We start from the raw sequence: 22,511 nt of genomic DNA on the forward strand, positions 1-22,511 counted from the left end.
GCTGGGCCCTAATCCAATATGACTAGTGTCCTCAGAAAAAGAGAGAATTAGGACAGAGACATGTACAAGAGGAAGACTATGCGAAGACACAGGGAGAGAACAAACTCAAAGAAAGAAGCCTCTGAAAAAACCGACCATGCTGACACCTTAACCTCAGACTTCTGTCCTCCAGAATCATGAGAAAATGAATTTCTGTTGTTTAAGCCACCCACTCTGTGGTATTTGGCTGTGGCTACCCTAGCAAACTAATACAGCTCCCAAACATGTCCTGCCCTAATCCCCAGAAGTGTAAATATGATATTATTCATCAGGTAACTTTTTATGAGCCAAAGTAATCGCATGAGCCATTAAAAAAAGAGAGAGAGAGAGAGAGATTTCTCCATCTGCTGGTGGAAGAGAAAGTCAGAAAGAGAAAGACTCTATGAACTGTTGCTGGTCTGAGGTGAAGGGACCGGGTGAGAAGGAATGCAGGTAGCCTTAAGGATCCTGAATGATAGTCAAAAGGGAATGGGGACCTCAGTCCTAGAACCATAGGGAACTGTATTCTGTCAAAACTCCAGTGATATTGGAAGCAGATTCTTTCTCAAATCCTCCAGAAGACCCCAGCCCAGCCAACACCATAACTTTGGCGTTATGGGACCCTAAGCAGAGACCTCATCTGAACCCATTTAGACTTCTGACCTACAGACCTGTGAGACAATGAATTGGTGTTTTAAGTTGGTAAGTTTGTGGTGATTTGTTTATGCAGCAATAGAAAACTAGTATAACGCCCTTAGAGTTTTAGCTCAACACAGAGTAGTAATGGGCCTGTAGCCTTTCTCTTCCTCCCCTTAGTTCTGTGAAGTCTGGGACACTTGGGTACATATGTTTCTACTTTGTCTGCACCCTCTACAAGCAGCTATTCCTTAGTCACTCTTTGGACCTAAACATGTACAAATTTGCCTATGATTCACTTTCAGGAGGACAGACTCAGGGAAGAGGCCCATACAGATCTTAGAAGCAGGCCCTGGACTATTTGGTAAGGTGTCTGGAGCATAGTTTAGATTAGGGAATGAAAAACTCTTGATGGTTAACTGCTCTGGCCTGTAGATTTCTATGGATCAAAGGTGGGTATTGGCAGAGAGCCATGGTCATAGCAGGGCCAAATGAGGACTCTAAGGGCCAGACTCAGGATATGGGCTTTTTCTAAGAGAGTCTAGTGATGATACATCCTCTAATTAGTGCTTCTGAAATCTCAAAAAGCAAGAGTTCCTATTAAGTAGGTTAAGAAACTTCATTGTAATGGGAAGCTAATTAAGCCTTTTTTCTTTTAAGTCAGAAGAATAAAATGATAAAAACGGAATTTGCGTTCCCTTTAATTTAAAGTTAGGTATAAGTTGGATTTGAAGTGGAAGAGATTAAAGAAAGAAGTACCAGATGAAAATGCATCAAATTATCTGAACACTCAGTGAAGAACACTCAGATGCAGGTAGTAACAATGAAAATGTGTAAAATAAAATACCAGTGAAAATACTTTTTAATATTGTCAAATTTGAAATTCAATCATATTTCTAACTGGAGATATGCATGCAGTTACTGCTAGGAAATAGAAATTCAAGAAAAGATCAACATAGAGAGAAAGAGGCACTTTGCTATAATTAGCATTATGGGCATACCTGAAACTGCTGAGAATATATAATTTTTCAGAGAGGAATACAGAAGGATTAGAATAAACCTTAGAGAATGATAAAGAACAGGCACAGAATAAAAAAATCTGGAGACAGAGAAAGAAGAGAGAAGGGCATGCACAGAATAAACAGCTTTTCCAGAAGTTCTCTGCTGAGATGGACCTGACTGAAAGAAAGGGTGAGGCTCTGAGTTAGTCGATAATGTACTTGGAACATCCTCTTTTTCCTTCCATCATCTGCTTCTTTCTTGCTTTCTTGCTTCTAAACCAATGTCTGATTTTCTCTGTGGTGCTCTGACTTTGGGCTATTATTATGTCTGGATTTTCTATCTCTGACATTCTTTCTGTTTACTGACTCTGCTCCTTCACAGGCAGATCCCAGACACAGTGTTTCCGATCTCGTCTTTATCCTGGGTTTTACCCCATTAGAGCTGACTAAGTTGGAAGGTTTGAGACCTTTGTATGACAATACTGGGACGGACTGGGTGGTCCTCAAGGTTAAATGAAGCAATATGAAGAATAAAGATTAGGGAAAGGAGTTAGAGATTAGCTAGTCATCACTGGCCTTGAAAAAACCATCTCTTGCCAGAAAAATTTAAAGAAAATCAATTGATGAATCAATCATTTAACCTTAGTCTTATCACTTTGTATTATTGATTTTCTAGGGAATTTTAAGAGTGTGCAATCTGAAAATTAATTTGATGCTTATTATTTGAAAGAAGAAGGTAGAGCCAGTATCCAGGGAGTTTTGTCATTACATTTCTCATTTCTGTCCTCTCAGAATGTCAGATATGACCCCAATTTCATTGATCTGACAGGGCAGGAAACAAAATACCACATGAAGACTTGGTCGAAGATGCCATGTAAACTGTGGGGATTACTGTAATCAGGATCTCAATCATATGCAACAGACAGGCGCATGCATTTATTACCTTCTTACTCTATACTGGGGACTTTTCTGTGTCTTGAGTTTAGAGTAGTAACAAGAATATAAAACCCCTACCCTCAAAGAGTTTACATTTTGGGCACATAAGGTAGAGAATGAAAATAAATAAAATGCTTTCAAATATAGAAATCACCTATCTTGTCATTTTAAATGTAAATTTCTGTGTTTACGTGTTCTCCAATTTATTCTAATGGTACTATTTTCTAATCTTCATTACGCCAAAACTTTTCCATAAAGTTTGAACTTAACCTGATAACTGTATCTTCCTTAGATGTTTATTTGCTTCTCAGTGACTGTAGAGTTAAGCTCTGATATGTCTTCAATTTATGCAGTAACCAAATTAGAGACCTGGCAATCATCACAGACTCCTTTCTTAGCGAGAAGATCTATTGGTCCCTATATATTGTCATTTTTACCTCTTTGATATATCTACTATCTTCCTTGTCTACTCTAACACCAGGGTTACTTAACTAAATGACATTATTTAATGCTTTGGGTTATTTAAATAGTATACTAATTGGTCTCTCTGCCTCTTAATTTGAGTGAGTGTCTCCAATTTACTCTTTCCCAGAATGACCTTAAAACTCCCATTCGATCATGTCATCCTCACTTAAAACTTTCAAAGCTTTCTCATCAGCCAAGAAAAAAGTATAAATGCTCTTGCTTAGCTTACACAGCTTTTTGTAACCTGCCTTCTATTTAACTCACCAGGCTCAATTCCACCACATTCTCTCCCACCCATTTTGATCCAGGTGCACTAGTAATCCTAAAACTGTGAAAAGAACATAGACTTTTAGGGAGCCTTTGGATTTGGTTTCATGCCAGGATCTGACATGGCAGACATACAGTAGGTTACTGAATACTTTCTTGGGCTCCTTTTGTCTTCTCTAAGATGAGTATAGTATTACCTATTTCATTAGATTCTTATGAGAACCAAATGAGATAATGTATGTTAATTTGATAGGTATCTTGTACATTAAATATCTAATACATAGTAAATGCTTTAAATGATAGCTATTTATTATTATTATTATTATTATTATTATTATTACTATTTACATGGTCCAAAGTACTATTTCTCCAATGTTTATCTGTTTATAAAACAGGCTTTAATTTCTTTTTCAGAATTCAACACAGATATAACGTTCTCTGAGATAGTTTTCTTAAACATATAAGAATTAAGTTCTGGGTTTGTTAGAACTAAGTTCAATCTTAGTTCCATTATATTTTATGTGTATAACTTTCAGCAAGTAACAGCTTCTCAGATCTTCAGTTTTCTCATTCGTGCAATAGGGATGAAAATCTCTATCCTGTGAGTTTCTGTGAGTATTAAATTATTTATAAAAAGGATACATAAATCTACTCTTTCTTTCCCAACACTCAAAGGTTCTCTCATTTCTACATTTCTCTCCATCTCTTTGGTGTTTATATATTTTCAATATTAATGAAAAGCTGATCCTAATTTCCTAAATTATGGGTTTATTATTTGTCCTTTTAAACTTTCCTTAAAAGCCACAGCAATGAGCCTGAATTATTTTAATTATTTCTTTCTATATTCCTTTCAGAAATAGAAGACTTTTATTTATATTTGGATAATAAATCAATGGCATGACTCAATGTACATTTATTTGTTTATATTCATCAAATATAAATGCAGGATGCTGCATAAAATCTGTACTATCAGAACCCACCACCCACAGAAATATCCATGCACAGCAGACATAACCAATTAATGCAGATAATGTGGTTTTGTGTTGGGTATTGAAAAATATTTAGGGTGAGAAACACCAGATGTTCTTTTGAAAAAGAGACAAATTATTTAGTGTGTTCTCTTAAGGAAAACGGCCAACGCTGGAAAAGACACATGGTCATGAGCAGAAGAAATTTTGAATGGACACCTTTAGAAAATTAATACATGGTTATTTCTGAAAACATGCACAAAATATGCATTGATCATTACCTTTTAAATAACAATACACATTCTGGAATACTGTGAATTTACAATCTGTGATGTTTGTACATTTTAGTTTTTATCTTTTAATATTGTAAATGCATCCCTTTGAACAACTTTTCTGACAAAACTTCAAAATCTCTTCACAATCATGTTATTTGAAATAATACTATTTGAAGGATCATATCTAAAAAACAGAATTCATAGCAGTGTCTTCCTAGATTTTTAATAGTGAGCAGAGTGCTTATACTGTCTGATGCAGGCATTTCTTATAACACTTAACGATTGGTCACTAAATGAAATCTACAGTAGGCAAGCGACAATCTCATTTTCATCTGCCTCTCCCCTGATAAACATAATTGCCTTCAACCAGCTCTTTTTCTATGAGTTTTTGAAACTGTGTAGAAGTGCCTTCTCTATAACAATATAGGATATCTCATATTTATCCCCATAAGTTGAGGTGTGTCTGTAATAACCTTGCAAATGTATAGGTGTTATACTAACAACTGATGGCTGATACATTGCTATGTACTTATTGTATAGCCTTATAAAAGGTTTAGCTTTCTTTCAAAATCTTTGCAAACCATTTGGACCATGCCGAATGATTTCTTGAATGAGTTGACTCATCTTTGGCTATTTCACACACACATACTCCTGAAAGAGATGAGTCACCAAGAAGAGTGAAACTTGAGCACAGACTGAAGCTCTGCCAAGGTAAACATCAAGCCATATAAATCAGCATTTCCTTTAGCTGAGTTGCCAGTGGACTAAGGAAGAATGGGCGACACAAACGCAGAAGCCCTTGACTCTCAATGAACAGAGAGTAGAGGGAAGCTCCAGGGGTGGAAAGACCCTGACAGCCCATCAAATCGTTCTGGATTGGAAGGGCTGAGAGAAGCTAGGAGATAGAAAATACCATAAAAATGCATCAAGTTAATTTCACGCTTTTCCACCTTCAACTTTTGCACAAATTAAATTTAATATTCCTCAGCCTGAGTGGTTTGCATTTGAAATGGTACCAGAATGGTTGGGGCTGATGGAGATAAAAAAAAAACATTCAGTGTTATTTACAAAATTGTAAGAAAATATTTGTTCTATAATCATGACTGGTTTCACAGTAATTAAAATGTCCTCTTCCCCCTCTTCAAATGTACTGAAACTCTTGTAATTAATACAGCATTAACATTAAGCCATTTACTATTTCTTCATATGAGATACCAAATTAAGGTAACCAACTATTTCAACATTTCTTAATTTCGATTTCAACATAAAAGTTAGAGATTTTGCTCATTAGATGATTATCTTTGGCACTTTCCTGTTCTAACACTTTAAATTCTCCATAAGGCTCAATTTTGGTGACTGCCTCAACATAAATGTTAGGATAAAATGCCACAGGACAGGGAGATGTGATGTGTGCGTTGCCTGTACCATATCAGGGAAACAGACATGTTTTTTGATATTCACTAGACTTGCTGACACCAGTCTTCACCAAAGATGAGACAAATCTATGTTAACGATGCCCACATGGATAGCTAAGAATTAAGACTTTTGACAAAAATCATACGCAAATGTATTCTGCATCACCTCTCTTATTTTTTTGGTCTGGAATGTAATATCAACTTACCAAGGAGCTCTAGAGACTTTTGGGCTTCAGGAAAAGTCTGCCTTCTCCCAGATCTGTTCCCTCAGGAATGAGGAAATGATAGAAATCTGCAGAAAATGTGTAAGAGCCTGGGTGGTGGGGGAGACTCTATGAACAAGGAAGGAACCTGGCAAAGTCATCAAAAATTAATCTGATTTATCAATTTTTCATCTCAGTTAAAATACTCTTGCACTTCAACATTCTCAGAACATATTTTTATCTATTGTATTCTGAAATATGGCTATGTTCCTAATAACTTCTTTTTTGCTTTTTCTTTATTTCTCTTTATTTTCCAATTATAATTGACAATACAATATTATATTAGTTTTAGGTGTACAACATAGTGATTAGACATTTAAATACCCTATGAAGTGATCATTGCGGTAAATCTGAAACCCATCTGACACCATTCATAGTTATTACAATATTATCGAGTATATTCCCTATGCTGTACTTATATCCCTGTGACTATTTTTGTAACTGGCCATTTGTACTTCTTAATCCCTTTCACCTTTTTCATCTATCCCCCCAACATCCCTCCCATCATCATCAATTTGGTTTGATGGTTGTATCTATGAGTTTGTTTTCTTTGTTCGCTTATTATTAATCAATCAATTAATTAATTAATTAATTAATGATTCTACAAACAAATGAAATCATATGATATTTGTCGTTCTCTGTCTGCCTTATTTCACTTGGCATAATAGCTTCTCGGTCCATCCGTATTGTCACAAATGGCAAGATTTTATTCTTTTTTATTGTGGAGTAATAATCTATTGTATATATGTTTCACATCTTCTTTATTGACTAGTCTGTGGGTGGACACTTAGGCTGCTTCCATATTTTGGAAGTTATGTTGAAGTGAACATAAGGGTGCATCTATCTTTTCAAATTAGGATTTTGGATTTCTTCAGATAAATACCCAGAAGTGGAATTGCTGGGTCATAAGGTACTTCTATTTTTAATTTTTTTTTTTTTTTTGAGAAAACGCCATAATGTTTTCCATAGTGGCTGCAACAATTTACAATCTCTCCACCAGTGCATAAAAGTTACTTTCTTCCCACATCCTCACTAACTCCTGTTGTTAGTTGATTTACTGATGATAGCCTTTCTGACAGGTGTGAGGTAATATCTCATTGTGGTTTTAATTTGCATTTCCCTGATGACTAGTGTGCTAAGCATCTTTTCATATGTCTGTTTGCCATCTGTATGTCTTTTTTGGAGAAATGTTTATTCAGATTCCCTGCCTAGTTTTAAATCAGATTTTTTTGTTTTATTGGTGTTAAGTTGTATAGATCCTTATTTATTTTGGATATTAACCCCTTATCTGATATACCATTGGTGAATATCTTCTCCCATTCAGTAGATTGTTTTTCATTTTGTTGATGGTTTGCTTCCCTGTGCAAAAACATTTTAGTTTGATGCAGTCCCACATGCTTATTTTTTTCTTGTTCAAAAAGACATTTCCAAATATACATATATTGCTAATAGCAATATCAAAGAGTTTACTGTGTATGTTTTCTTCTAAGAGTTTTATGGTTTCAAGTTTTAAAGTCTTTATTTTTAATTTACTTTTGTATATGACATAAGAAAGTGGTCTAGTTTTATTTTTTGCATGTATCTGTCCAGTTATCCCAACACCATTTATTAAAGAAACTGTCTTTACCCGCATTATAAATTCTTGCCCTTTTTGTTATAGATTAATTGACCATATAGGTATGGGTTTATATCTAGGCTCTCTCTCTTGTTCCATTGATCTGTATGTCTGTTTTTATGCCAGTGCCATTCTGTTTTGATTGCTATAGACTCGTAGTACAATTTGATATCAGGTGGTATAATACCTCCAACTTCATTCTTCTTTCTCAAAATTGTCATGGCTGTTTGAGATCTTTTATGGTTCCATATAAATTTTAGGATTATTTTTTCTAGTTCTGTGAAAAATGACACTGGTATTTTGATAGGAATTGCAATGAATCTGTAGATTGCTCTGTGTAGTGTGGCACAATGTTAATTCTTTCTATCCATGAGCATGGTATAGCCTTCCATTTGTGTCTTCTTTGATTTCTTCAATGCCCTACAATGTTTGAGTACAGCTCTTTTACCTCCTTGGTTCGATTTATTCCTAGGTATTTTATTCTATTTGATTCAATTGTAAATGGCATTGTTTTCTTAATTTCTCCTTCTGATAGTTTGTTATTGATATATAAAAATGTAGCCGATTGCTGAATATTAATTTTGCATTCTACAACATAACTAAATTCATTTATTAGTTATAATATTTTTCATAGAATCTTTAGGGTTCTGTATATGTAAAGTTATGTCACCTGCAAATAATGACAGTTCTTCTTCTCTTTTTTCAACTTAAATGACTTTTATTTCTTTTCCTTGTCTGATTATTGTGGCTAGGATTTCCAATAGTACGTTAAATAAAGTGAAAGTGGACATCCTTGTCTTGTTCCTGATCTTAAAGAAAAGCTTTCAGCTCTTCACTGTTGAGTATGATGTTTGTTGTGGGTTTGTCATATATGGCCTTTATAATGTTAAGGTATGTTCCCTCTACCCCCACTTTACTGAGAGTTTTGTTTTTTTTTTTTTTCATCATAAATGAATGTTGAATTTGGCAAATGTCTTTTCTGTACCTATTGACATGATCATATGATTTTTGTCCTTCATTTTGTTTATATGGTGTATCATTAATTGGTTTGCAGATTTTGGACCAACCTTGAATCCAGGGAATAAATTCTACTTGATCATGGCATATGACCATTTTAATGTATTAATGATATTGATTTGCTAAAATTTTGTTAAGGAGCTTTACATCTATGTTCATCAGGGATATTGGCCTTATAATTATATTTTTTTGTAGTGTCTTCATCTGCTTTTGGTATGAGGGTAATACTGGCCTTGCAAAATAAGTTTGGAAATCTTCTCTCCTAAAATTTTTTGGAATAGTTTGAGAAGAACAAGTGTTAATTCTTGTATGAATGTTTGGTGAAATTCACCTGCGAAGCCATCTGATTCAGGAGTTTTTTCTTGGGAGTTTTTTGATTACTGATTTGATTTCATTAATAGTTACTGGTCAGTTCAGATTTTCTGTTTCTTCTTGATTCTGTTTCTTTCTGATTCAGTAGAGTGTACATTTCTAAGAATGTATCCATTTCTTTCAGATTGTTCAATTTGTTGGCATATAATGGTTTATGGTTTTGTTTTGTTTTTTTAATAATCTTTTGTATTTATGTGGTGTTAGTTGTCACTTCTTTTCTTTCATTTCCAATTTTATTTATTTGGGTGCTCTTTTTTTTCTTGATGAATCTGGTTAGGGTTTATCAATTTTGTTTATCTTTTCAAAAAACCAGCTCTTCATTTCATTGAAATTTTATATTTTTTTAGTTTCTATTTCATTTATTTTCACTCTGATATTTATTATTGTTTTCCTTTACTTATTTTAGACTTGTTTATTTATTTTTTTTCTAATTCCTTTAAGTGTATGGTTAGATTGTTTATATAAGATTTTGTTTGTTTGTTTCTTGAAATAGGCCTGTATTACTATGAGTTTCCCTCTTAGAATTGCTTTCACTGTCTCCCATAGATTTTGGGTCATTGTGTTTTCATTTTCATTCATCTCAAGCTATCTTTTGATTTTCTTCTGGATCTCACTGTTAACTCATTCTTTGTTTAGTATCATTTTATTTAGACTCCATATGTGTTTGAGTTTTTCAGTTTTCTTCTTGTAGTTGATTTCTAGTTTTCTACTATTGTGATTGAAGAAGATGCTTGGTATAATTTCAGACTTCGTAAATTTACTAAGACTTGTTTTGTGGCCTATCCTGTGATCTATCTTGGAAAATGTTTCGTGTGCACTTGAAAAGAATGTATATTCTGAACATTTTGGGTGAAATGTTCTAAAAATAATGATCAAGTTTGTATAGTCTAAAGTGTCATTTAAGGTCATGTTTCCCTTGTTGATTTTCTGTCTGGTTGATCTATCTATTGATGACAATGGGGTGTTAAAGTTACCTATTATTGTTGTATTACGGTTGTTCTCCCCCTTTATGTCTGTCCATATTTGCTTTATATATTTAGGTGCTCCTATATTGGGTGCATAGATGTTTACAAGAGTTATATCCTCTCATTGGAGTAACCTCTTTACCATTCTTTGTCTCTTTTTACTGCTTGTTTTTTCATTTCCATCTGCATCAGAAATCTTTTCTCTTTACTTTCAGTCTTTTGATCTGAAGTGGTCTATTGTGGGAAACATGTATGGCTTTTTAAAATCTATTCAGCCACCTTTTGATTGGAACATTTAGTCCATTTACATTTAAAGTAATTATTGATAAGTATATATTTATTGCCGTTTTATTGTTTTCTGATTATTTTTGTAGTTCTGTTCTTTTTTTATTCTCTTTCTTCTCTTGTATGTTGATGCATTTCTACAGTGTTATGTTTGGATTCTTTTCTCTTTATTTCTTATATATCTCTTATTGATTTTTGGTGTATGGTTACCATGTGCATCATATATACAAAGCTATGCTTACAGTAGTCTATTTTAAGTTTATTGCTAAAGTCTGAACACATTTGAAAATCACTACCATTTTTATTCACTCCCTTCACATTTGCATTTTTGTCATAATCTTTTCCTTCTTTTGTATCTGTGGTTTATAGGTATCCCATAATTTATTGTTGTAATTGCACATAATCTTCCTATTTTGTTCTTTAACTTTTATATTAGCTTTATACTTGTTTGTTCTCTGCTTTTACTAAGTGTTTGCCTTTGTCAGAGAAATTTTTTGAAATATTTTCTTATCACGCTCAACCTCATTAATCATTAGGGAAATGCAAGTAAAAAACATGATAGGTATCACCTCACACATATCAGAATAGCTATTATCAAAAAGACAAGAAACAACAAGTTTTAGTAAGGATGTGGAGAAAGGGGAATGCTTGTGCACTGTTGCTAGCATTGTATATTGGTGCAGCCACTGTAGAAAACAGTATGGAAGTTCCTCAAAGAATTAAAAATAGAACTACCATATGATCCAGTAGTTCTGGGCATTAATACTAAGAAAACAAAAACGGTATTTCAAAATGATATGTAAACCTTTATGTTCATTGCAGCATTAAAATAGCCATGATATGGAAGCAATCTAGGTGTCCATCAACAGATGAATGAATAAAGAAGATGTGGTACATATATGCAATGGAATATTACTCAGCCATAAAAAGAACAAAACTTGTGCTGAGCTTGCGGATGCTTAGGTTACAGACCAAGACTGCGTACCCACTGCTTATTCAAGGTTTGGAGCCAGCTTATAGGAATTACAATGCAAGTTGAGACTTGTCAATGCTTATGCTGTGGTTGGGGCCACTTGGCAGGAGCTACCATACATGCTGATGCTGGCTGATGCTTGTGTGGGATTTGTGAAACTTTAAGAAATTCTGTAGCAGCAGCCTAAGGCAGCCACCATTCATGTGGGGTTTGTAGGTTTGCAGTCTTTTCAGTTTGTCTACAACATAAACCAAGGCAGGCCGCTCCTGTGGAAGAGACTCTGAAAGAGGCTAGTGCTGGGAAAGCAAATTAGGTGGCGTGGGTTCTTGGGGAATCACCAGGGTGGGGCAAATGGTGTTAGCTGGGTTAATAGAGAGTGCTAATTTGGTGCCCACCTGCACCTGGTGGCTGGGTGACAGAAGAGCTCAACAAAGGAACAATGGTGCCTGCAAGCGTTTCCATTCCCAGAGAGGGTTGCTGCAACCCCTAATCCTCCAACTCTTACCCTCTAGTTAGTCAGTTTAGTTCCTCTTTGTGTGACCTTTTCAAGCTGATGCCCCTGTGCTAAAGCTTAGAGCAAGTAATTTAATAAGCATGTGAATTTGTGTACTGGCCCTTTAGGAGCAGCATGTCTCAGTCTCCTGCAGCCTTTTGTCTTTCTTGGTGGGACAAAATGCCTACTGGTTTTCACAGCTAGCTTTTATGGGGACTCCTCTTCCTAGCACTGGTGCCTCAGGCTAAGGAACTTGGTGAAGGACTGGAACACCTCGCTCATCAGGGGTACCTCCAAAGTTGAGATATTCCTCCCATTTCTTAATTGCCATACTGTGAGTGTGAGACCTGCCTGCTCTGTGTCTCCACCTCTCCTACCAGTCTTGAAGTTGCTTTTTCTTTATATCCTTAATTCTAGGAATTCTATTCAGTTATGTGGTTCTCAGGATGATTGTTCTATAATTTAGTTGTAATTCTGATGTGATCATGGGAAGATGTGAGCACAGAGTTTACCTACTCTGCCATCTTAACTAGATATCTTATATGTCTAATAACTCTCAAGAGAAACTTTTCCCAACAGTGACTTCTGTATAACACAGTGATCTTGTGATGGTGAATTAAAGCCGAAGCCAGAAGCTTGCTTTTTTGCTCATTTCCCTCACTGAGTTGGGCTGACTTTTCTGCAGTGTTACTTTTTGTTGAGGTAAAAGAGGTAATGAAAGCTTTTTAAAATTATTTTTGTTTTTTTTCCCAGTCTTGAAATGGATATAAGGGCATTGGAGCTGCAAACTGAGACACTGGGTTGCCACAGTCTTTGTCCTTTCTTCCCATTAGAAGGACATTCTTGTAAGGAGAGGAGAGTACAGTGATGCCAACTGTACTACACCACAAGGAGAAGGCATAAATAGATTGATAGACAGTATGCTTACTTCCAACTAAACTAAACTTTCTTCCCTAGATAATGCTTAAAGTTGCCTTGATAATTTATGTTTACTACCACAGCTCTATAAAGTATGACATGAATCTCAAAGATTTCATCTTTTCAGTAAGAATTACAGTGAACACATATGCTCTTGCCTTGAGCAATCTTAAGCATCTGTGAATATTTTTCTTTAATCCAATCAAAGTATCTTTGAGAAATATTATTTCATTTTTTCCTGAATCACACACATTCTTTTCTCTCTCTCCCTCTCCCACTCTCCCTCTCCCTCCCTTCCTCCCTCTTCCTCTCCTTTCTTCCTTCCTTCTTTCCTTCCTTCCTTCCTTCCTTCCTTCCTTCCTTCCTTCCTTCCTTCCTTCCTTCTTTCCTTCCTTTCTTCCTTTTTATCCAAACCTTCCCTTAAAATCTTGCAGCTAAGCCAATGTCTATGCTTTTCTCTGCTGGAAGCCCTCTCCTTCTTCCCACCCCCTTGGTCTGTAGTAACTCCCCATCATTGATGCTATTTCATAGACTGGTGTCCCCTTAATCATCTTTTTAAAAGTTGCTCAGATATCTCTGTGAAACTTCCCTGTCCCAGAAGAGTTATTTGCCTCATCATTTGTGTTCCCAAAGTACCATGAAAACCCTTCCATTACCACTTATCTAATTGCACTGTGGTTATCTGCTCATATCTGTTTCTCCCACCGGACTGTGATATGCTTCAGTGCATGACTGTGCCTTTGTCAATCTTGTATCCCTAGTGTCCAACCTAGTACCTAGGCACTCAATAAATGTTTGATAAGTGAATGAATCAAGAGCAGGATAAAAGAGAGGAAAGCAGAGAGCAGCATAAAAGAATTAGAGCAAACATATAAAGGACAGCATAAAAGGCTTTCTGCTATCCTACTGTCCTTCCTTAAGTCCCTTGCGGGGAATGGTGGGCAGCTCATTGTAGACAACATGAGGCAACTTTGAAGAGGAACTTGGAACTGGTCAACAGGATGCAGTAAACCAAGTAAAATCACTGACCTGGTAGACTTAACCTAAAAGGTAAAGGTTGTACCTGTGTGATACAGAACTAGTGACTTGAGAATCACTTACTTATGATTGTAACTTATAGATGCAGTGGCGATCTGCAAAGAATTATAATAATGATGTGTTATAATTTATGAACTACTTACAAAGTGGAAGATTTTTACTGCATTAGATACTTTTCTACATTATCAATGATCATCTCAAGAACCCTTATCATTTTCACAATTTTATATATGAAGAAAAAAAGCTAAGAAAGTATGAAAGTATGAGTACTTCAGGCTAGGCCACACAACTGTTAAGTGCTGAAATACTCCAACCTAGCTCTATCAGTTGAGGCCAGAATCGATTGACTCTTGCCAGAGATCCCCTCCAGAAAACTTCCCAGAAAACAATTAAACCATCAGCTATGCAGCGGGGGTGGATTTCCTTTCATGTGTGACCAAATCAGGCTCCAGTTGATTCTAAGAGTCACTGGTCTCATGATTTGCCGCTTTTTACCAAAAGAACTTCAGAAAGTCCTTAATCTTTTCCTAACAGAATTTTATTAGAACTTTGGCTAAAGGCTACATTTTGCCAGTATCACCAAGCTTAGAGTATTTTTGGATTTTAGCTTGCAGGAGCATTAATACAAAATTGCTCCAGAGTTTTATTTACAGCCTTAAGGAAGGGAAATGCCTCAAGCCTCACATTCTTTTTCTTGCCCAAAGTCCATATGAATATCTTTGTTGCCTATTCCTCTCATGTATACTCATTTTAAGACTGTCCTGTGGTTCTTCTCAAATTCATCCTCCCACTTCTTTTCCCCATCTCGACCATTTTCTTTCCTTCCTCTGATACCTCTGTATCATGGTAAACAAAGCTTCCACACCCTCATTCTTTTCATAGAACACTTCTTCCACCTTCTTATTTGTCTAAAATCAGAATCCTTCTTAAGGACGTATACCTTTCTCCTGTCCCCATCTATGGAGGCAAGTGGTTGATTGTTTTCTCAGGCTGAGGTGCTACAGGTGAGCACTGCCCTGGCTCATAAGTTCCCAACTGAGCTCTGACTCTTCAGGCTTTGTTTAAAAATCTCTGCTCCTACTAGCTAATCTTTATTTTTCATTTATTTTTATTTTTTTAAATTTTTAAAATTAAATTTATTGGGGTGACATTGAGCAATAAAATTCCATAGGTTTCAAGTGTAATCTTTATTTTTCATTGTGATTTTTATACTTTTCTTTGAAGGTGGGGGGAATTTTTCATGCCTTTGACTTTCTTCAGCAATTGGCAATTCTATAGATACCCAATGTATTTTTTTAACAAATAATAAAAATGACAAATTTTTTTCTCTACTGAGACTCCTTCTTTTGTTCCCACCACCTACTTCTGCTCAGTTGATCTGGTGTATTCTGCTGTTCTTACTAACGTTTTCTTTTTTTCTTTGTTTTTTTTTTTTTCCTAATTAATTTTAACCTTATGTATTTAGAGCACTTAAGAATAAAATTTCTCTCAGATTTCTACTGAGATTGCACTGCAACTTAGAATTTTGATATGAAGTACTATTCTTTATTTCAGTTATGATTTCTTCTTTGATTAATGCTTTTAGAAGTATTTTTAAAATTTATGTGTTTTAAAAAATATGTTTATTTTTGTTTTATAACAATTCTATTTTAGTCAGAGTATGTATTTTGTATGATATGTATTTTGTGGAATTTGTAGAAGATTACCTAGTTTTTGTCCCTCTCCTATTTTTGAAATATGATCCATGTGTTTCCGAGAAGAATGGGAATTCTCTAGTTGTCATATCCAGGGTTCTATATATATCCTTTAAATCAAGCTTGTTGGTACATTTTACCAAGTTTTTGGTCTGCTTTATCTAAGAATAAAATGGAGAAATATGTTGAAACTTCTCACTATGAAGGTGGGGTATCTACTTATCTCTATAGTTCTGCTATGTTTGTGTTTTATAATTTTTAAGCTATTTTATGAGTACATAAGTCTTCTTTGTTGAACTTTTTATCATTAACTCGTGATACCGTCCCCTCTTTTAAAATCTCTACTAATTCTTTCTGTGGCATAAAATTAATATACATATCTTAACATCTTTTTTGGTTGATATGTGCTTAGTATATCTCTTTGCATCCTTTTACTTTTGACTTTTTAACAGCTTATAATCTAGGTGTGTCACTTTGGAAATACTATAAGGCTGAATTTATTCTCCAAGCTGAAAATTCTTCCCTTTTTTTAAAAGGAGCTTAGTTCATTATGTTTTACGTTTGTCGATATTTGAATTTGTTTCTACCATCTTATTTTGCATTTTCTAATTGTCTTACTTTTTAATCATTCGTTTTTTTGATTACTAGATGCATTTTTGTTTTCTTATTCCATTTCCACTTCTTTAAAAAATAAAATCTGTTTTTATTTCTTTAGTAATTATTCTCATATTTTATGGTTCTTGATCAACAAAGACTAATCAGTCTTAAACCATTCCTGAAGAACGTTAAAAATTCAGAACATTTTGAGATCATCTCTCATCATTTATATACTATTGAGGTCTAGAATATTATTATGGTCCAATATTTTATCTTTTCCCTTTTTAAAAAAACCTTGTAAATAAAATATATTTTATTTTTTGTAATGTGAAATTGTTTCCTAACTGATCATCTTGCTTTTATCCTGGCATTCCTAAGGTCTATTCACAATAGAACAGCCAAAGAATCCTTTGTCTAAAAAGAAAAAAAAGAAAAGAAAAAAGAAAAAACAAAGAACAAAAAACACTTTGGTTTTAACTAAATTTATAATATAATGTAGAAAAGTACACAAACCTCATGCATACAGCTTAATGAATATTACAAAAAGAATACATCTGTGTTGTATGTTCCTTTTTATTGCTGAGCAGTATTCCCTTGTATGGATGTACTACATGTTGTTTGTTTTTTATCCACCTACATTTGAAGAATGTAGAGGATGATTAGGAAAAAAAGCTGCTGTAAATATCTAGGTACAAATTTTTATGTGAAACCAATTTTCCTTTTTTTTTTAAAGTCATTACCTAGATGATGTGAGTTTGCTGGGTCATATGGTACATACATGATTAACTTTATAGGAAACTGTCAAACTATCTTCCAAAGTGACTGTACTATTTTTAATCCCACCAGCAGTATGAGAGCTGCAGTTCTGCTTCTTTGTCAGAACTTGGTAGTGCTCTTTTCCCCGTTTGAATAAAAATGGGTAGTATCACATAGTTTTAATTTGCATTTCCTTAATTAATCATCTTCTTATGTACTTATTTGCGATTCATATATTCTATTTGGTAAATTGCCTATTTAGAATTTTCACCAATTTGTTTTATTGGGTTGTTTATTTTATTCTGTTGTGTTTGGAGAATTTGCTTTATAGTCTGAATAGAAATTCTTTGTCAGAAACGTGATTTGCAAATGTTTTCTACCTGTCTGTCTTTTCTTTTAAGAATGTATTTAACAGAGAAAAAGATTTTAATTTTGATAAAGTACAACTTATCAATATTTTCTTTTACAGAGTATGCTTTTGGTGGTGTATCTAAAAATTCAACAACAAACCTAAGATTATGCATCTCTTCTCTTATGTATTCTTCTAGAAGATTTATATTTTTATATTTACATTTAAATTAATGATCTGTTTAGCATGAATTTTTGTGTAAGATGTAAGGTGTAGATTGCCTGTTGACTAGCACCATTTGTTAAAAAGACTAACCATTCTCCATTGAATTGCCTTTACATGTTCGTCACGAATCAGTTGAATGTATTCATGAGGATTTCTGGGCTATTTTATTTCAATGATCTATATATCTATCCTTTACCAATACCACACTTTATTGATTATTATAAATTTATAGTAAATCCTGAAATAGGGTAGTGTGATTCCTTGAGTTTACTTTTTTTTTTTTTTTTCAGAATAGTTTAGCTATTCTAGTTCCTTTTGAATTAACTTGTTGGAATCTACAAAAGTCTGCTAGAATTTTCACTTGTATTGTTAATATTATGGATTAAACTGGAAGAGAATTTAGCATTCAGTCTTCTAACTCATGATTACAATATATCTTTCCATTTATTTAGCTCTATGATTTCTTTCAACAATGCTTTGTAATTTTTAGCATAAAGACCTTGAGATTATGTTTCTAAATTTATATCTAAAGACTTCTTTTATCTTGGTGATATTGTAAGTGGTATTTTGAAAATTTTCAAACTCATTGAAAGCATATAGAAATAAAATTAATTTTTGTATATTTACCTTGTATCCTACAGCTTTGAGAAGATCATTTACCAGGAGCTTTTGTATAGATTCTTTAAGAAGTTATTTGTAAGGAGAGACAGATTTTATTTCATCTTTTTAAGCTGTATGGTTTGTTTGTTTGTTTGTTTTTGCCTATTACACTAGCAAAGACTTCCAGTGTGATATTGAATAAGAGTGATGAGAGAAGACATCCTTACCTTGTTCCAGATCTTACAGAAAATACATTAAGTTTTTCAGCATTATTTATCATGGTAACTTTTTTTTCAAGATAGTCTTTTTTTAGGTTAAGGAAGTTCCTTTTACTTCTAGTTTACTGAGACTTTTATCAGAAATGGATGTTGAAATTTATCGAAAGCTCTTCTCCATGTATTAAGATGATCATGTGGTTTTTCTTATTTAATCTCTTAATATGGGGATTTATGTTGGTTAATATTTGATTATTGTACTAGGCTTCCACTCTCCTGAAAAAAACACCCACTTAGTCAGGATGTATTATTTTTTATATGTATTGTTAGCTTTAATTTGCTAATATTTTATTGATGATCTTTAAGTCTGTGTTCATATGGAATATTGGTCTCTAGTTTTCATTTCTGTGCTTTTGGAATTAGGGCATGCTTGCCTCATAGAATGAGTCATGAGTTGCTATCCCCTTTTCTATGTTATGGAAGAGATAGTAAAGAATTTTTATCATTTGTTTTTAAAATGTTTAATATAATTCAGCAATAAAAACATATTTTTGGTCTTTCTCTTTTTAGAATATTTTTAACTACAAATTAAATTGAATAAGTATAGGTTACCAATTTCTTCTCAAGTGCAGTTTGGTAGTTTATATCTTTAAAGAAACTGACCCATTTCATCTATGTTTTGAATGCATGCATATAGATTGTTTCCCAGTATTTCTTATTATACTTTTAAGGTCTGTGGAGTCTGTAATGATATCAACTCTTTTATTCCTGATCTCTATAATTTTCATTTTCTCTCTTTCTTTTTTTTTAGTTTGGTCAAGTATTTATCAGTTTTATTGATTTTTCAAGGTATCAGCTTTTATTTTACTTTTCTATTTTTTGTTTTTTATTTCATTGGTTTCTGCCATTATCTTTATTATTTACTTCCTTCTGCTTAATTTGTGTTTAGTATGTTAGCCTTTTTCTAGTCTCCTAGTATAAACTTAGATTATTGACTAAGAACTTTCTATTTTCTAATTTGACATTTAATGGTATGAAACTCCCTTTAAGTATTGCTTTAGCCTCATTCTACAAATTTTGCTATATTTTCATTTTTAGTCAGTTAAGAATATTTTCTAATTTCCTTTGAGATTTCCTCTTTGATCCATGTATACTTGGAAGTATACTATTTAATTTACAAATACTTAAGAATTTTCTATATATTCTTCTTCGTAACTACTTCTTTCATTCCATTATGATCTGGGAACATATTTTGTATGCATTTCAATGTGGAATTGAAAAAAATGTTTGTATATACACATTTATATCTATAATATAGTGTTATCATTGATAGAGTACTGAGGATTCTCAAGGTACCATCGCTAGACAATCTTTTAGTTTCATTCTTATTCTAATTCAAACTGCTGGGTACAAGTACCATATACGTTTTGAAAGCTCTAAAATCTGTCTGCAGAATAGATATTTATTTTTATATTCCAGGCTTTTGTGTGCACTCAAGTATTTATCTCATTTTTTTTCTTTGCTGTCACAAGACTTCGAATTCAATGGGCCCCCAAATAACTTAAAACAAAGTTATTCTTCCTATTTTGGTAAGTATTATTTTCATCATCTACCCAGTCACCCAACCCAGATGCATATGGTTCAACCTTGACTCCTTGCTTACTTATCTCCCTTTCAAACAGGTCATCAAATACTGCTTATTTTCTCTTCATCTCCATAAAAAAAAAAATCCTTCTTATTTCTTACCCATTTTTTTCAATAGTATTCTAATTTTTCCTTTGTCTCCAGATGTAAATGTCATTCAGTTTAGTTTTCATAATAGTATTGATCTATTTGAAATATAAATTTAGCAATTGCCACTTGCCCATCCCTCCTTAAATTTTTCTGGCCTTTAATTGCCTCAAGTATGTTAAAAGAAATAAGCGAACAAACACCTGAGACTCACACAGTAGGTTGCTGAAAATCCAGCTCCTTCCTACTTTATCTCAGTTTTATAATCATTCTTTTATTCTTCCATTTTCCTACCCTCATCTGAAATAGTTTCATCTCTTATGCATTACTTTTCTTCCATAAATGCATGTTTAATCACTTAATATATCATATTGTAATTGTTTGCTATTTTGTATAGATTATAAGATCTTTCAGGATAGGAGATGTAATTTCATCATCTACACATTCCTTCCTATACTCATCAGTGTGTCTAACTTATAATAAATACTTAATAAATCTCACTGTGATTGAGTGGCTAAATGAATGATTTATTGAATGAATGAACAAGCAATTAAGCCAGGACTGGAAACCACACATTCTACTTCCAAGTAACACACTAAAGTTATTTCTGGTAGAACAATAGTAAGGTACTGCTTTATATACTATTTCAGTAAAGAACAGGTCTTACTTTATAATTGGATAAAATAATGTTTGCCCTTTGATTTTACTTTTTAACCTTTTTGGCTATGGAAGCAATTGTTCCAATGTCATAAATAAATATTCTGCAAGTGTATTCAAGTCTAGTCTTTCTTTCTAAAGGATGTAACCAATAGCTAAATGTGTTGCTTTGCACTTGCCCCCATAGAAGCTTGGCTAACCACTTTTATGCCATCTCACAGCCTCATGTCATATCGCTACCACATACTCCTTTCTGTTTCCTTCTTCACTAAGGAAAGAACTTAGCATTTTCCGTAACTCATGAGCTCCCTCTAGTTAATTTATAAAAGGTTAAATAAAAATTGTCCCAGTTCAGGTTAAATAACAAAAGTCTTTAATTAACTGATTCCTACTTTTTATTTCACAAATGTCAATGAGTTTCCGATCTACACAACAGCACTCCTAACCTTTGGGGCAGAACTTTGCCAAAACTATTTTGAATATTTAACTAAATCAAATTCATTTTTTCTTCTTTATATAATAACACATTTTCACCAAAAAATATTTTTAAGGTGTTAATTAGCCAAAACTAAATTCTTACAGATATTGAATTGATATAGCATGGTGAAGCTGTAGAATTTAACATATAGGTGCCATAGGTTATTCAGGATGTCCAATGAAGTGTGGTACTTAGATATCCTAATAAAGAATTTAGGTGACGATTTTGTGATGTAAAAGTTTTGAAACACTGCCTCTTTAGATCTGTTGGCAAGGACGAATTATGGTGGGTTTGTAAAAGCGTCAGGGCAATACATTAAGCATAGAGGTTAGCCACATAGTAAGCTCATTATATGCTAGCCTTTATAATTACTCTTTTTATTTAAATTTACTCTTTAAGAAGTTGTAATAATGAATGCATCATTTTTTATAAAATTCTTACTAATCCTAGAAAACAAAAAAAATAAGATTTTGCTGATGTTTTTGTTGTTGTTAATTCTCTATTTCTTTTCGTTACTGAATTGTATTCTACAGTAATCTAGACTGTGAATATCAAAGAATTATTTGGTCTCAAAAAGGACTGTTGTGAAAGCTCTATTTGGGGCCTCCTATTTAGTTCTACCACCAGCTCAACATTTTCAGCACAAATTATAAGAAAAAAGAGAGTTAAATATTAACTGTTATTTTTCCTTTTCTTTCTATTTCTTATTGACAACTGTGTGCATATGCCCCCTTTCCTGAATGAGGAGAATAAATGGAATGATATATTTTCATTCATTGAAATGGCAAATTTCCTCTTAGGGATTAAGTTAATTTTCTCTTCAAAATATCCGTCACTACCACCTCATGGTCTTCCTTTAATTTCAGATGCTCATTCACAGAATAGGGCAATATTCTGCATGGAGTAATAAAAATAAAATGTAATGAAGACGGAAAATCAGCTCTGGCATTTAGGAGACAGTTTTAATATGCCACAAATTCTCACATCCTAAGACTGCTGCAGAGTTAATAGATTTATTATATGTCCTGCGGAATCATGGTGCAGAAATAACTGATAAGGAAACAAATGAGCTAAAACATAGTTAAAACACTTCCTTTGTAGTAATTGATTAAAATTTGGTTCATGGAGTTTTATTTATGACTGATACAAAACAAGGAGTCAAACCAATTAAGGTCATTAAAGTACCCAGAGAACCTTACTCCAAACATCATGTTTACCATTGCTTTCAATTCAAAATAATTGTTTTCTGCTCACCTGAATTTTCCACTTCACTCACCGTATTTCTCAAA

Source organism: Pteropus vampyrus, unplaced genomic scaffold (assembly GCF_000151845.1).
Source record: "Pteropus vampyrus isolate Shadow unplaced genomic scaffold, Pvam_2.0 Scaffold67, whole genome shotgun sequence".
NCBI lineage: Eukaryota > Metazoa > Chordata > Mammalia > Chiroptera > Pteropodidae > Pteropus > Pteropus vampyrus.